This window comes from Peromyscus maniculatus, chromosome 18 (genome assembly GCF_049852395.1).
Source record: "Peromyscus maniculatus bairdii isolate BWxNUB_F1_BW_parent chromosome 18, HU_Pman_BW_mat_3.1, whole genome shotgun sequence".
Lineage (NCBI taxonomy): Eukaryota > Metazoa > Chordata > Mammalia > Rodentia > Cricetidae > Peromyscus > Peromyscus maniculatus.
Window position 1 is genome coordinate 3,059,454 of NC_134869.1, and position 13,657 is coordinate 3,073,110.

The 13,657-nt window shown below is 45.2% G+C and overlaps 1 long non-coding RNA gene across 1 annotated transcript; it reads right to left on the reverse strand.

Annotated features, from left to right (window-relative positions):
- Positions 1 to 844: 844 nt before the first annotated feature.
- LOC143269367 (uncharacterized) lies at positions 845 to 13,657 on the reverse strand. Its single transcript, XR_013045779.1, has 3 exons — positions 12,969 to 13,657; positions 4,943 to 5,110; positions 845 to 4,383 (listed from the first exon to the last, which is right to left on the reverse strand). It is a non-coding gene; the product is annotated as an uncharacterized LOC143269367 (long non-coding RNA).

Sequence of the window (13,657 nt, forward strand, 5' to 3'; positions counted from 1 at the left end):
GATAATAAGCACAAAATCCTTGCTGCCTGGCAAAATAAACAGAAGCCATTTTTACTAGACCGCCAAGAGCTATGCAGTTCTGTACCTGGTTAGGAGCTGAGTGTATGTCAGATACTGCACCCACCATTCTGCCAGAAACGATGTAGTCTGTGGTGCTTGACAGTTCTGTGGTGGACATTACACTGGGTGCTTCTCCATCCCAAATGCCCAAGTCTACATTACACTGGGTGCTTGTCCATCCCAAATGCCTAAGTCTAGATAAGTCATCACAATTCATTTCTTCTGGTAGAGCTGAATATTGGTATAGGCAATTTATGGAGAGGTTTAGCTTGCGGTTCTGGACTCTGGGAAGTTTAGAATGGAGCCAACATCTGGCCAGTGCCTTTAAAAATATTTCTTTTAGCTTTGGGGATTATAATGCAATTACATAATTTCCCCCTTCACTTTTCCTCTCTCAAAACCTTTCCATACACCCCTCCTTGTTCTCTTTCAAATTCACTGGTTAGGGCCTCTGTCCTGCTTTATTCATGAAGAAAGAGCAAGTAAGTACAGAGGATGGGGGGGGCGCATGCACTAGACTTTGTCTTCTTGCTGGACACCTGTTGCCCCCATAGGCTGGCTGTCTCCCTCAGCAACAGAGCCCTTGTATCTGTCCATTTTTCAAAAGGTTCACATCCTCAGTGCCATAGTAACAATGAAATTTCAACATGAGTTTTGGAGAGGACATTTAAATCATAGCAATATCTATCTCTTGATTCTTTAACATTCAAGGAGACCCCAGATTATGAACATATTTTAAAAAGATTTATTTATTTAGTATGTTGTGTGTATGTATGCACATGCATGTGTGTGTGTGTGTGTGTGTGTGTGTGTGTGTGTGTGTGTGTGTGTGCCACAGATGCAAGAAGAGGATGTTGGATCCCCTGGAGCTGGAGTTACAGGTTGTGAGCCATCCAGTAAAGGTGCTGGGGACTGAACTGGCGTCCTCTGGAAGAGCCTCAGGCACTCTTAGCCATTGAGCCATTTTTCCAGCCCTCCCCGCCCCCATAATGTCTTGATTCATGCAACATTCATGACACAAAGAACCTTGTGAATAATTGAAACTATGAGAAACAATAAGACTGTCCCTATGAAAGGGAGATGTGGAGCCAGGTAGACTCTGTTTGAATTGTCTGTCTTTCTCTGACACAATCTGTCGTGTCCTCTGTGATGGTTTTAGTCAGCTGTTGTTGTTACTCTGGAGTGTATCAGTCAGTCAGCTGTTGTTGTTACTCTGTGAGTGTATCAGTCAGTCAGCTGTTGTTTGTTACTCTGGAGTGTATCAGTCAGTATGCTGTTGTTTGTTTCTCTGTGAGTGTATCAGTCAGTCAGCTGTTGTTTGTTACTCTGGAGTGTATCAGTCAGTCAGCTGTTGTTTGTTACTCTGGAGTGTATCAGTCAGTCAGCTGTTGTTTGTTACTCTGGAGTGTATCAGTCAGTCAGCTGTTGTTTGTTACTCTGGAGTGTATCAGTCAGTCAGCTGTTGTTGTTACTCTGGAGTGTATCAGTCAGTCAGCTGTTGTTTGTTACTCTGGAGTGTATCAGTCCGTCAGCTGTTGTTTATTACATGTGTCTGTTGCATAGGTGTCCTGTGTAGCTCAGAGCTCTACGCTGTGCTTGGAGTATGAGAAGGAAATGGCACAGTTCCTAAGATCCTGAAGTTCTAATTTAGTGACAATGAAGAGACAGTCAAGAGAAGTCAACCACGATGACAGTGTTTTGTGGAGTAGATGAATGTGTGAATGGGATGTCTGTGGGAGCCCGTTTTCGGGTTCCTCTTGGCTTTACCCAGCAGGTCTGCATTGAGAGGATGATTAGGGCCACGGGCCTGAGTGCAGGTGTCTGAGATGGTCTGCACTTGGCTGTGCTGGGGGAGGAGGTCTTTTGCTCCACTCCTTGGCGTCTCTATAAATACCCTGGGGCAGAAACAGTCGGGCCCGTTGGAATAGGTTCCAGGTCCTCCCAAGGCTATCCTTTATTTTCTATCTGTTTATCTCCGCAATAAATCCTTCTATCTAATATTTCCTGCTGCTCACACTCAAGAAAATTTTGGGGAGCTGTGGGGTTGCTGGGTAAACGTCCTACAGATGTCTACATTCAGAAGCTGTCTGGGGCTTTGCAGACAGACAGCTCTGATCTCAGGTCCTGTCCCCATTCTTAACCAACTTGTGACTTTGCCAAGTTACTTACTGAGTTCTGTGTGGAACCATGTATGATGGATATTGACCAAGATCTTACTTATAAAGGGATAGCCTAGTCTGGCATAGAGAGGCATAACTGGAAGCCATGATGATCAAAGTTAATATTGTTACCACACACACTCAGTCCCCTTGGTGTGTGGGTACGTGTGCATCTGTTTCTGCCCCTTGTATTCATGCCATTGGACATTTCATTTGTCCTTCTGTGTTCTGATGTGATCAGAGAAAATCAGTAGACCACCCACCCACTGTATACATTTTCACTGAATGTCCTGGCCACTGGAGTAATCAGCAGTAAAAACAAGATCTTTTCTCTCGTGGGGCTAAGCTTCTAGAGAGATAAACACAGAATACACACTACCATGTCAGGCAATGCTAAAGAGATACATCATGAAAAGAAGGGACCATTATTTTCCCTCTTGTTGTGACCCAGATTGTCTTATTCCTGGCTTTAGCCTCATGGCTCTGAACAGAGCGGAGACGGGGCAGTTCACTCAAGTCAAGGCTGTCTTCCTGTGGTTGCTTTTTCTTATTTTAATAAAATAACCCAAAAAGGCACACCTACGAAAAAATTTTAGTTCTCAGCACCAAATGTCTCAGTTCTCCCAAGAAGCATCGGGGCCAGTGTGGCTAGAACATGAGAAGCTGGTAAAAGAAAGACCCAAGCGGAGGTAAAAGATTGTCCTGGTATTGGATTAGTGATGAGTGCTCACTTGGCCTGCAGATTGGTCAAATGCATGGCCTCTGTTGCTGGGACCCCTTGGCTGCCCCAGACTCACAGGTTTAGGTTGGAAAAGACCAGACAACTAGCAGTGCTGGAAGCAGGGGAGTTAAGCCAGATATCCCCAAGGCAGCAGGCAGCCCCCAGAGCACAGCTGCATTGCCATGACTGGTCCCTTTGGTTAGAGCAGGACTATGTCTAATTATGCTGATTTATTGAAGTATTCAGCAGCCATCAGATAATCTTTATTTTACCATTATTAATGACTTGCTGAGTCCTGGCAGTGAGCTCTGCATGAAATAAGGTACAGCCCGGGGCTGAGGAGGGTCCGAGGTGAGGCAGGGAAAACCTCAAAGCTCCCTCAGTTGGCATGAGGGTGGACGGGCTGTGGGGGGTGTGACATTTCAAGGTGTGTTTAGCCGACTGTCATCCTCGGCATTCTTTCCACACCCTGGCCCCAATCTCTTCCCAGTTTCCTCCCCTTTTCCTCCTGAGGACTATCTCCCGAAGCTGACAGGCCTTTCATTTTGTCATATCAAGCCTATTCACTCATCTCTGGGTATTGGTTTATGGACCCTAGTCTGTCATCTTATTTTTATGAACACTTGGAGGAAAGAGGGTGGACAGCAAGGCCTGAGGAAGTGGAAGACCCTTCACTCTCATGAAGAGGACCGGAAGTTTCTGGTAGTCGACTTTCTTTGGCTGGGGTGTAGCTGAAATACCAGGGTGTCATGCCTGGCTGCACCAAGGTTGGAGGTGGGGGTCTGAACAGAAGCCTGAGGTGGAAGAGGGAACAACTGGGGATGCTCTTGGGAGGCTGCACTGCTTTGTCCTGGATCTAGGACCCCTTGGCTGCCCCAGACTCACAGACTTAGGGCGGAGAAGCCCAGACAACAGGCAGTGCTGGAGGCAGGGATGCTAACCACATAGTCCTGAGCCATCTTTGGCACACAGGATGTCACAGATTCAGCACAGAGTCACTATTGCTCCCTGTCCCCTAAAGCTCTGGTTTTGCAGGGGAGATCTGAGGCCTTCCTGGACAAAAAGACTCCCCCCCTTTCTCACTGGGTGGTTTTAAGGTGTGGAAACAGCAGGGTTTCTGGGAAAGCTGTGGGTGGGCCGAGGGCCAAGGATAACGAAGGTGTCCTTGGGTCAGCATTTTGCTTGAGTGGCTACCCTGGTTCCTCCTGCAGCACCCAGCCCAGATCCCACTGTCCTCAAGCCAGGAGGGCTGGCTTGTAATACTGCCATCACTTAAGCTTGCAGGAAGAGCAGAAGGCCAAGGAATCTCGTTCTCCACAGCTCTATGGGAAAGGCAAGCATGTGGAGGGCAGAGGGACAGAAGACTTGCTGGCCTAATCCTGGAGTTGGGTCTTCAGCTCAGGGCTCACATTTTAGCAGGAGGCTGCAGGAAACAGCTGGATCCTATAATGAGAAAAGAGGGAATGGGAAACTCAGTGTTGGATGCTTAGGGAAAAAGGAAACTGACCTCCCACAGTGTAATGGTCCAGGCGTAGCTCCCAGATCCAGATCGACTGGACTTTATTCAATAGCCCGCCCCAAATGCTGCAGTTTTCCATGGGTGGGGAAGGGTGCAGAGGGAGCTGTTGGCTTTTAGGATCTTGACCTAGTAGTTGGGAGCCTGAGAATTTGCTTAGCTTGCTAGACAGGGTCTGCTGTTCCTGGGCAACCTGTAGATAGGAATGCTGACCATGGCTATCTGGGGATCTGGGTTCATTCATTCATAGAAAGGCCATTGCAGAGACAGGCTATATTAGTTACTTTTCCTGTTGCTATTATAAAACACCTGACAAATGCAACTTAAAGAAGAAAGGGTTTATTCTGGCTTACAGTTCAAGAAAGATTTTTCCAGTATGGCAGAGAAGGCACCAGCAGTCAGGAAGGAGAGAGGGAACAGGAAGTGGGGTGAGACAGCTATAGATCTTCAAAAGTTCACCCTGCTGTTCATCTAGCAAGGACCTACCCCCTAAAGGCTTCACAGATGTTCTAAACAGCGCTGCTAGCTGGGGACCGAGTATTCAAGCACACGAGCCGATGACAGACTATTTCACAGTCAAACCACAGCACTGGGCAAGGCCATGGTTCATTGTTGCTAAAGCATCCAGTGACAGGCCACAGAGAAGAGTTGGTGCTGAGGACAGAGAACAGCAATTACTATTCATTCCCTGTGTCTGTTCTGAATATCAGTTCTTGCACGAATTCTAATTGGTCTTAATAATAAAAACCTGGAGCCAGATATCAGGGTAAATGCTGAAAGGTCAGAAACAGCAATCCACAGCTACCTCTTACCTCGCCAACCCCTAAGCCTGTCTCCTCCGTCTTTATTACTTTCTCTACCCAGCCATATCACTTCCTGTTTCCTCATCCCTAGTGCTTGGGATTAAAGGTGTGTGCCTCCCAAGTACTGGGATCAAAGGCATGAGATCCCAATGCTGGGATTAAAAGTGTGTGCCACCACTTCCTGGCTTCTATGGTTAACTAGTGGCTAGCTCCACACTCTGATCTCCAGGCAAGCTTTATTTGTTAGAGCACAAACAAAATATCACCACAATAAGTCTGTTCTGTTTCTGTTTAACTCTGTTCCATATTGACGGCTACTAAAGGATAGGAGAGGACCAGAAGGAGAGGAAGGTCCAAGAAGCATTTCAAATTTTGATATGGCATATACTTCTGACACCTCTTAAAAACACAACCATCAAATCAAATCCAGGGGGATATTGAGTTAACATCATTGCCTCTTCAACTTGCTCTCTCTCATATAGCCAATTTCCATGAAGGAGAAGTTGATATCATTACTCTAGATATGACCCATCTTGGGCTATGTCTTCAAGCATTTTTTTTTTTTACTATGACCTATACGATCATATAAAGGTGATAGGTGAAACGAATCTTTGATAAAGCTATTATGTTTAGCTGTACTGCCCACAATGAATGATGATACATCCTCTTTGTCAACTTTTATATTCCTTTTAAAAGTCCTGGTTGACTGGAAGACACCACAGTGGTCTCAACGGCTTCCTGGAGAGTGGCTTCTGCCAATGTGACAGACAGCAGTGTTGTTTCCATTCAGTTCAGTGGCTGTCCTTAAACAACTACTGTCCTAATCGGAACTACAACTCTGCAGCTTCCAGTAACAGCTTGACTGCACTGGCTGTAGCCAGGATGGAATTCTGTTCCCGCAGGCACCAGCTGCTAAAGGGAACATTATCTAGATCTCTGCCCCTTTATAGAACTCAGGATTCAAAGGTTGAGGTGAAATTCTGTTAGCCCAGAGACGCTGAATAGCAAGTAGCTAACCTTTTCTCCTAGCTTGTGTCTCCCCCCAAAAACCCATGTGTCCTTCTGCTCAGCACCCTCTTAAGAACCCTAGCTATACATGGTTCCTCCCTACCACTTCCTGTCAGCTAGTTGCTGACTCAACATCCTGACCCCGGGTTAATTTTACTTAATCAAGCAAACGTAACACATCTTTGCATCATTAAACAAATATTCCACAGCATAAACGAATGTAACACATCGTAAACCAATATTCCACAACACACCAGTTACAGCCAGATCTTCACAGTTGCCCACCCAACATTGACCAAGAGGATCATGGGAGCAAGAATTCAAAACCAGAGTACTACTGAAAAAATCTACTGCATAATGAGGTTACATGGAGGATGATAGAAGAGAAATTTGAATGGTGACTTTGACTTCCCTCCTCCTGGCTTCTCTTCATCTTGTTCCTGTTTCTGGAAATGCCTAGCTAGCTCCTCCGTCCCCAGACTGCCCATCTCTCAAGGCTTGTCTCTTCCAGCGGTTCTTCCCTGACTGTCTGCCTGTTCAGGGCTTTTCATCATCAGATTCTCACTCACTTGGCATGACATTGTGCCTGACCAGCCAAACTCGAATCCCTGAATGGTCTGTATTTCCTGTACTTGACAGAGATGGTCTAGTTTTACACACTATATAGAGCCATGGTCGTGGAGGGGTCTTCTGGGCCCTGGCAACTGACCAGCTCTTGGATAATCAAAGTCTTTTTTATTCTTAGTTCCAAAATGATCTGAAGTTTGTCTACACTCTCACTCTTGGGTCCAGTGACATACAGTCTTTATAATCTCTGCCTGGGTTGGCCTGATGCCTAGTTTTCCATCTAGTCCTGATTTATGCCTCTTGTGCAAACATATCTGTTCACTAAAAACTCTCACTGGCTCTGCTGGTGTGGGCACCTCAGCCCACATTATCTAGAGTTAGTTTTCCTTTCTCTTAGTATTGCACACCTGTGTGAATCCCATGCACACCAGCCATTCTTTTTTCAAATGAACCATTCTATCATTAAAATTATCCCTCCCTCTATGCCATCATCAGCTCCTTATCTAAGTCAGGCCTGGGCGTTGGTCAGGCTCTTTCCTTTTACTTCATGAACCCATATATCAATTTCTTAAGTAATATAAGTGCCTACTAATGACTGAACATTGTGCTAATTGCTGGATGTAGCATAGTGAGTGAGATCAATAGCCTTGTTTTCTCTCCAGCACAATAAACACCCCCACACCCAGTTGCAGAATGAGACACGGATGATATAGGCAATGAGGCAGCTCTCTCCCTGTGGGTGTAGGGCAGGTTCACTTTGCACTGGGCACTCCAGGAAGTCTTCTTTGAGGAATTAATAAGAAACTTGGATCCCAAGGGTCCGAAGAAGTCAGTGAATGGGAGGCAAACACTTCAGGGAGTTTGTTTACATTTTAGAACGATCATTCTGGAAAGCAAGTGGCAGTGGATTGTTAGGGGCAAAGCATGGATATGGGAGAACCAATTAAAAGGCTCTTTGTATTGTATAAACAATTGTTGTTGGTGGTTTCCACAAAAAATGGATAGAGTGGGGACCTGTGTTGGCAGTGAAAGTCAATAGGGCATGGCAGTAATGGATTGGGGCTGGTAGTTAGGGTGAGGCTCTGAGCACCAGGTAAATGACTTCAGCAGGGGGTGAATGGTAGAGCCATCCATCACATTAGGGCAAAGAAGGTAAACAGAGTATCTGATGGGGCAGCTACAGACACACGAAGACTTTGGTTTTCAGCTCCATGGGCATGTGTGGGGCCTGACTCTTGGTCTGATGATGTTCTGCTGTGGCCATCTTGGAATTCTTTTTCTTTTCTTTTTTTTTTTCATATCTTGGAATTCTTAAGAATTTTTTTTATGATTATAATGTTTTTATTTGGTTTCATATAGTTAATTACATTGGTTGATTTTTCAAGTAAACTAACCTTGAATTCCTGAGACAAATACCACTGGGTCATAATGTTTTATACTTTTTTTTATAAATGCTTAATAAATAGATTTATTATATATAATAAAATTAAACATTAAAAAACAGAACCTATAAGCCAAAAGAAATCTTTTCTCCCTTAAGTTGTTTCTTGAGAGGTGTTTTGTCAGAGCAACAAGAGAAAGACGCCTCTTTAAATTGAGATTTTTTTCACTTTTAGGTTTTTCTTTTCTTTTCTTTTTTTTTTTTAATGCCGAATGCCATTTATTGAAGGAGGGAGGAGGTCTTAAATACAGGCTTACAGCACAATTGGAGAACCCTGGAGGGTAGAAATTAGCTACTGATGTTTTACAATCTTGCATCTAAGCTGTTAATGCCCAATATGCAGGATACACAGACAAGGAACTTCCCTTAAACATTCAGGAAGGTGGAACTCGACAAGAAATTAATATAGGGAGGATATCAAGTTCAAGGTCAGCAAGCAAGGCAACAATTATACAAAATGGGGTCCAGGGCCTTTAAGTCACGCTGGGATCAAGAAAAATGGGCCTTGGTGTTTCGTGTTCCTGGAGTTGTGTCCATGCCAGTGGATGCCCACACACTCCAGAAGAGAATTTGACATCGCTGCTGCCGTTGTTGCTGTTATAGCAGTGGCGGCCACCACTGCTACTGTCTCTGGGATTACCATTTCATAATTGCTTACTACAGCTAGCACAGTGGAGACCCTGGCAGCAAAAGTAGCTACCACAGTTAGTTAATCTTTCATTCTATTGGGCATGATAAATTTAATTCAATAGTTATATACATTTCGATTGGCTTTGAAAGTTGTAAATTTATAAACTCAAGTTCCATTTGCTTTTGGGATGCCATCTTACAAGGACTCCAATTTGCAGTAAGGTTCATTAAGGAAGGGAATGGCTCAGTTACCTTTAGCCTACTGGGTATGTGTGGGTTAGGACCTCTGTTGGTCTTTTCTGTATCGAACACACAGATTGTAAGCCCAGCACCACTTTGAGATCTTTGGCAGCAGTTAACTCTGCAGATCACACACGATTGAGCCTGTATGATAATGAGTATTCAGAGATGGGTAATACATGGGGGGGGCACTCACCAACCTAAGACAGAATGCCTGTGTGGCCTGGGCAGGTGTCTCCATGACGGGTAAGGTGACCTGCTGACGTCTCACGCAACCTAAGTCAGAATTTGGTTTTTGAACATGTGTTTTGTGAGTGGTCTAACTGGACAGTAGAGTGTGAGAATGAACAGAATATTCTGTGTGTGCGTTCCTAGGCCTCATCCCCTCATTTTGTACTGCTGATGTACTTAAATAACAAATTTGGGAGACTCATGATAGAGATTACTCCACAAAACACAAAGTGAGTACAAGATAAGAGTGTTGTGTCTATGCCTGACTAGATGGACGCACTGACAATCCCATGAGGCCCTGCTTCCAGTTCAGTGGGACACAAGGAAGTAGGTGAAGGCCTCTGAATAAACACAAAAGGAGATGTACCTTATCATATTCTTTCTTGAACTGTAAATGAAGGTACAGAAGGAAGAGAGGTAAAGGGCAGCCTGGCATTCCTTTCGTTCATCACTAACCTGTGAGCCTAGCACTTGGGGAATGGAAGCCAGAGAATCAAAAGTTCAAGGATAGCCTGGGCTACATGAGACCCTGTACCAAACAATTGATCAAACAGACACAATGAAGAAACAAAATAAAACTAATTAATTTAGTTTCGGGCAAAACTTTTACTGTTCTAGAAAAAACAAAATATACATACATACAAACATACAGATATGTACTTATATATACCTACATGTAAGAGCCAAGAACTAAGCATTGTGTCATTTTGATGATTCTATATATGAGTTGAATTCTCTCATATTTACATTTAAAATTGGCATTGTGCTATACAAAAATGAATGATAAAATTCAGGCTCCTAAACTACATTTAAAAGTTTTTCTTTATATATAATGACATCAAAGAGCAAATAAGATGAAAAGCCACAGAGGAAGTGTGGGAGGGAATGGCAAGCCTCACAGTCTAATGCTTTCTATGACTCTATCCCTGCATTTCAACAGAAGATCTTCACCTTCGGTTTGTGCCTGACCCTTCTAACGACAGAGCGGGTTCTGGGGAGCTAGCTGGTGAAGGAAAGAGGCCAAGAGTCCCGAGTCTTACCACCTGAACCGCTATAATTGATGTTCTCAAAGGGTCTATACCCGTCAGTCCTCCCACTCTGAGGGAGCTCCTCCACCCTGGTCTCTAAGGAGGGCTGGCAAATCCAGAAAGAGAAGAGAGACTTCACAAAGAGCTTCAGGGTAAGGACTGCAGGACCAAGGAGAGACCAGAGAGACAGGAGGTGAGCAGGGAGACCTCAGGGGACACAGGGTCCTGGAGGCCTAGGGCTCACATCCAAGTAACATCAAGTGTGGCCTTGTCCTGTGTGTGACGAGAGGACAGAAGTCCTGCTTGACCACTAGCACTGAGGAGGCCTAGCCCACAGATGCTGCCTGGCCAGGAAAATAGAAAGACTGCTCTCTATCCACGTCCCGTCATGATGATGTCAGAGGAGACATGGTCTACAGGATGGCTCTACTCAGTGTCTTCTGGGGCAGAGTTCATGTCCAGGACTTTAGGGCCTTGGTACCCCTAAACCCATCCGACTCTAGGTCTAGCTAGCACCCCGATCCTCACAGACCCCACTGTTTCCTACAGTTGCTACACTGTCAGCCAGATAAAGTAAAAAACACTTCTTGCATCGAAAACCATTTTCTATCATGATACAGGCCTAACTTGTTCTACACAATTTTACATGGCTACTAATAAACAATTAATACACACTTTACTTCAAAGGAGAGTTCAGAGGTTTTCCTAAGTGCTTTTCCAGACAAAGGAGAGGACTCATTTGGTAAAATACTTGCCATGCAAGTACAAGTACCTGAGTTCGATCCACAGAACCCATGTAGAAGCCTGGTGTGGTGGTGTGCATTTGTTATTTCAGCACTGAGGAGGCAGAACGTAGCTACCTTGAATTCACTAACCAGCCAGCCTAGCTTAATCATCAAATTCCAGGTAAAAATAAATGACCTTGATTCAAAAACAAAGCGAACAAAATCATGATGGATGGCACCTGAAGGCTGACCTCTGACTTCACATACATGTACACACATGTGCACAGACTCATACTATATACTTTAAAAAAGAATACTTTGCCTTTTGTGAGAAAGAGCTCCATGCCCTGGTTTTAGGTGTCACCACACTCCAAGGGAATGGTGACAAGCACCAATGGGCAGTTGGACAGCCCTAGGTTCGGAACTCAGCTCTGCCACTTAGTAACTCTGGTTGGCTAGTTGTGTACACTTCCTTTTCTAAGTGTATTTATTATTATGTGTATAGGCATGTGGTAGTTTGAATGTAACTGGTCCCCATAAGCTCATAGGGAGTGGCATTATTAGGAGGTATGGCTTTGTTGGAGTAGGTGTGGTCTTGTTGGAGGAAGTGTGTCACTGTGGGGCTGGGCTTTGAGGTCTCCTTTGCTCAAGCTACACTCAGTGTGATACTTGGACCTCTTCCTGTTGCCTGCAGGTCAAGGTGTAGGACTTTCCAGGTTCTTCTCCAGCACCACGTCTGCCTGCACACCACCTTGCCGCACTATGACAATAATGTACTAAACTTCTGAAGATGTAAGCCACCCCAATTAAATGTCTTTCTTTATAAGAGTTCCATGGTCATGGTGTCTCTTCACAGCAATAGAAACCCTAACTCAGACAGGGTGTTTTGCGAGCCTGTGTGTATTGCACACCACATGTGTACAGTACTCACAAAAAAGGGCATCAGGTCCCCTGGGGCTGGAGTAACACGCCATTGTGAGCTGCCATGTGGGTGCTGGAAATAAAGCCCAGGTTTCTGTAAGGGCTGTCAGTGCTCTTAACTGCTGAGCCATCTCCCCAGTACCAGTTGTGTATACCTCTCGAGCCTCAGTTTCTCCATATTTAAGACATGATAACTGTGTGTAATTTACAAGGCTTCCGCAAAGCTGAAAGTACTGTAGCACATGCAAAGCTCCCAGCAGCTGGCAAATGGCAAACATTCAATAAGCATCAAAAGTTATGAATTATTAATAGCACCCGGGTGCAAATGATCAAAGTCTGCTTGGGGGAGCCTTGTGCAAGCCACCACATCTCCTAGACTTTGATTACGACTTCTACAAGAATGTGGATAATCAGACATGAGTAAGAGTTTCTTTGACTCTTGTAATTAAAAATAAATACAAAGTGATGTTAAACTTACCTGGAAGGCTGTTAGGAGAATAAACTATATGTCACAAAAAGGGGTGGAGGTTCCAGAGAAGCAAGCATGAATAAGATATTGTATTAGTTATCTCTTGCCCCGGAGCTGCACAGCTGAAAACAACCGCCGGTTGATTTCCCACGGTTTGTGGGTTGGCCATGTCCTCCCTTAGCTGGTGTCACCTGGGCTTGCTCTCACAGCTGCAGGCAGGCTGGAGAATTGGGCTGAGAGGTCTGCGAAGGCTGGGTGCCATGAGATCAAGCCCCAGGGCATAAGCACACAGCCTCTGAATGGATTCTGAGTTCTGACTGATGCCTTATTGGCCGGAGCATGTCACGTGGCCAAGCTACACCTCAACCTGGAAAGAGACCACACAAAGGCACAACAACAGGTGGATTCATTGGCAACCCTGTTGTGACAACTGACCACAAACGTCTTACCTGTCCAAAGGCCACTTCCCGGGCATATCCTGAGAAAGCACTTCTAGGAGAGTGTCCAGGTTAATTTTCACACCACTGCAGAAGTCTGGCTTTCTACAGTCTTTGATACCAGTCGCTCCGAATCATTACATCATTCCTTCTCACGCTTCATTAGCCTGAATCTGATCACATGGCCACAGGAAGGAGGAGATTACTTTTAGAGATCTTCTGGAGTTACTTTTGCCTCCATAGCCTCTGTCCCACTCTGGGAAGCTCACAGAGAATTCTTCCTTTGCCTGTTGATATTATCTGGCTGACAGTGTAGCAACTGTAGGAAACAGTGGGGTTTGTGAGGATCGGGGTGCTAGTTAGACCTAGAGTCGGATGGGTTTAGCATGTCAAGGCCCTAAAGTCCTGGACATGAACCCTGCCCCAGAAGACACTGAGTAGAGCCATCCTGTAGACCATGTCTCCACTGACATCATCATGACGGGACGTGGATAGAGAGCATTCTTTCTATTTTCCTGGCCAGGCAGCATCTGTGGGCTAGGCCTCCTCAGTGCTAGTGGTCAAGCAGGACTTCTGTCCTCTCGTCACACACAGGACAAGGCCACACTTGATGTTACTTGGATGTGAGCCCTAGGCCTCCAGGACCCTGTGTCCCCTGAGGTCTCCCTGCTCACCTCCTGTCTCTCTGGTCTCTCCTTGGT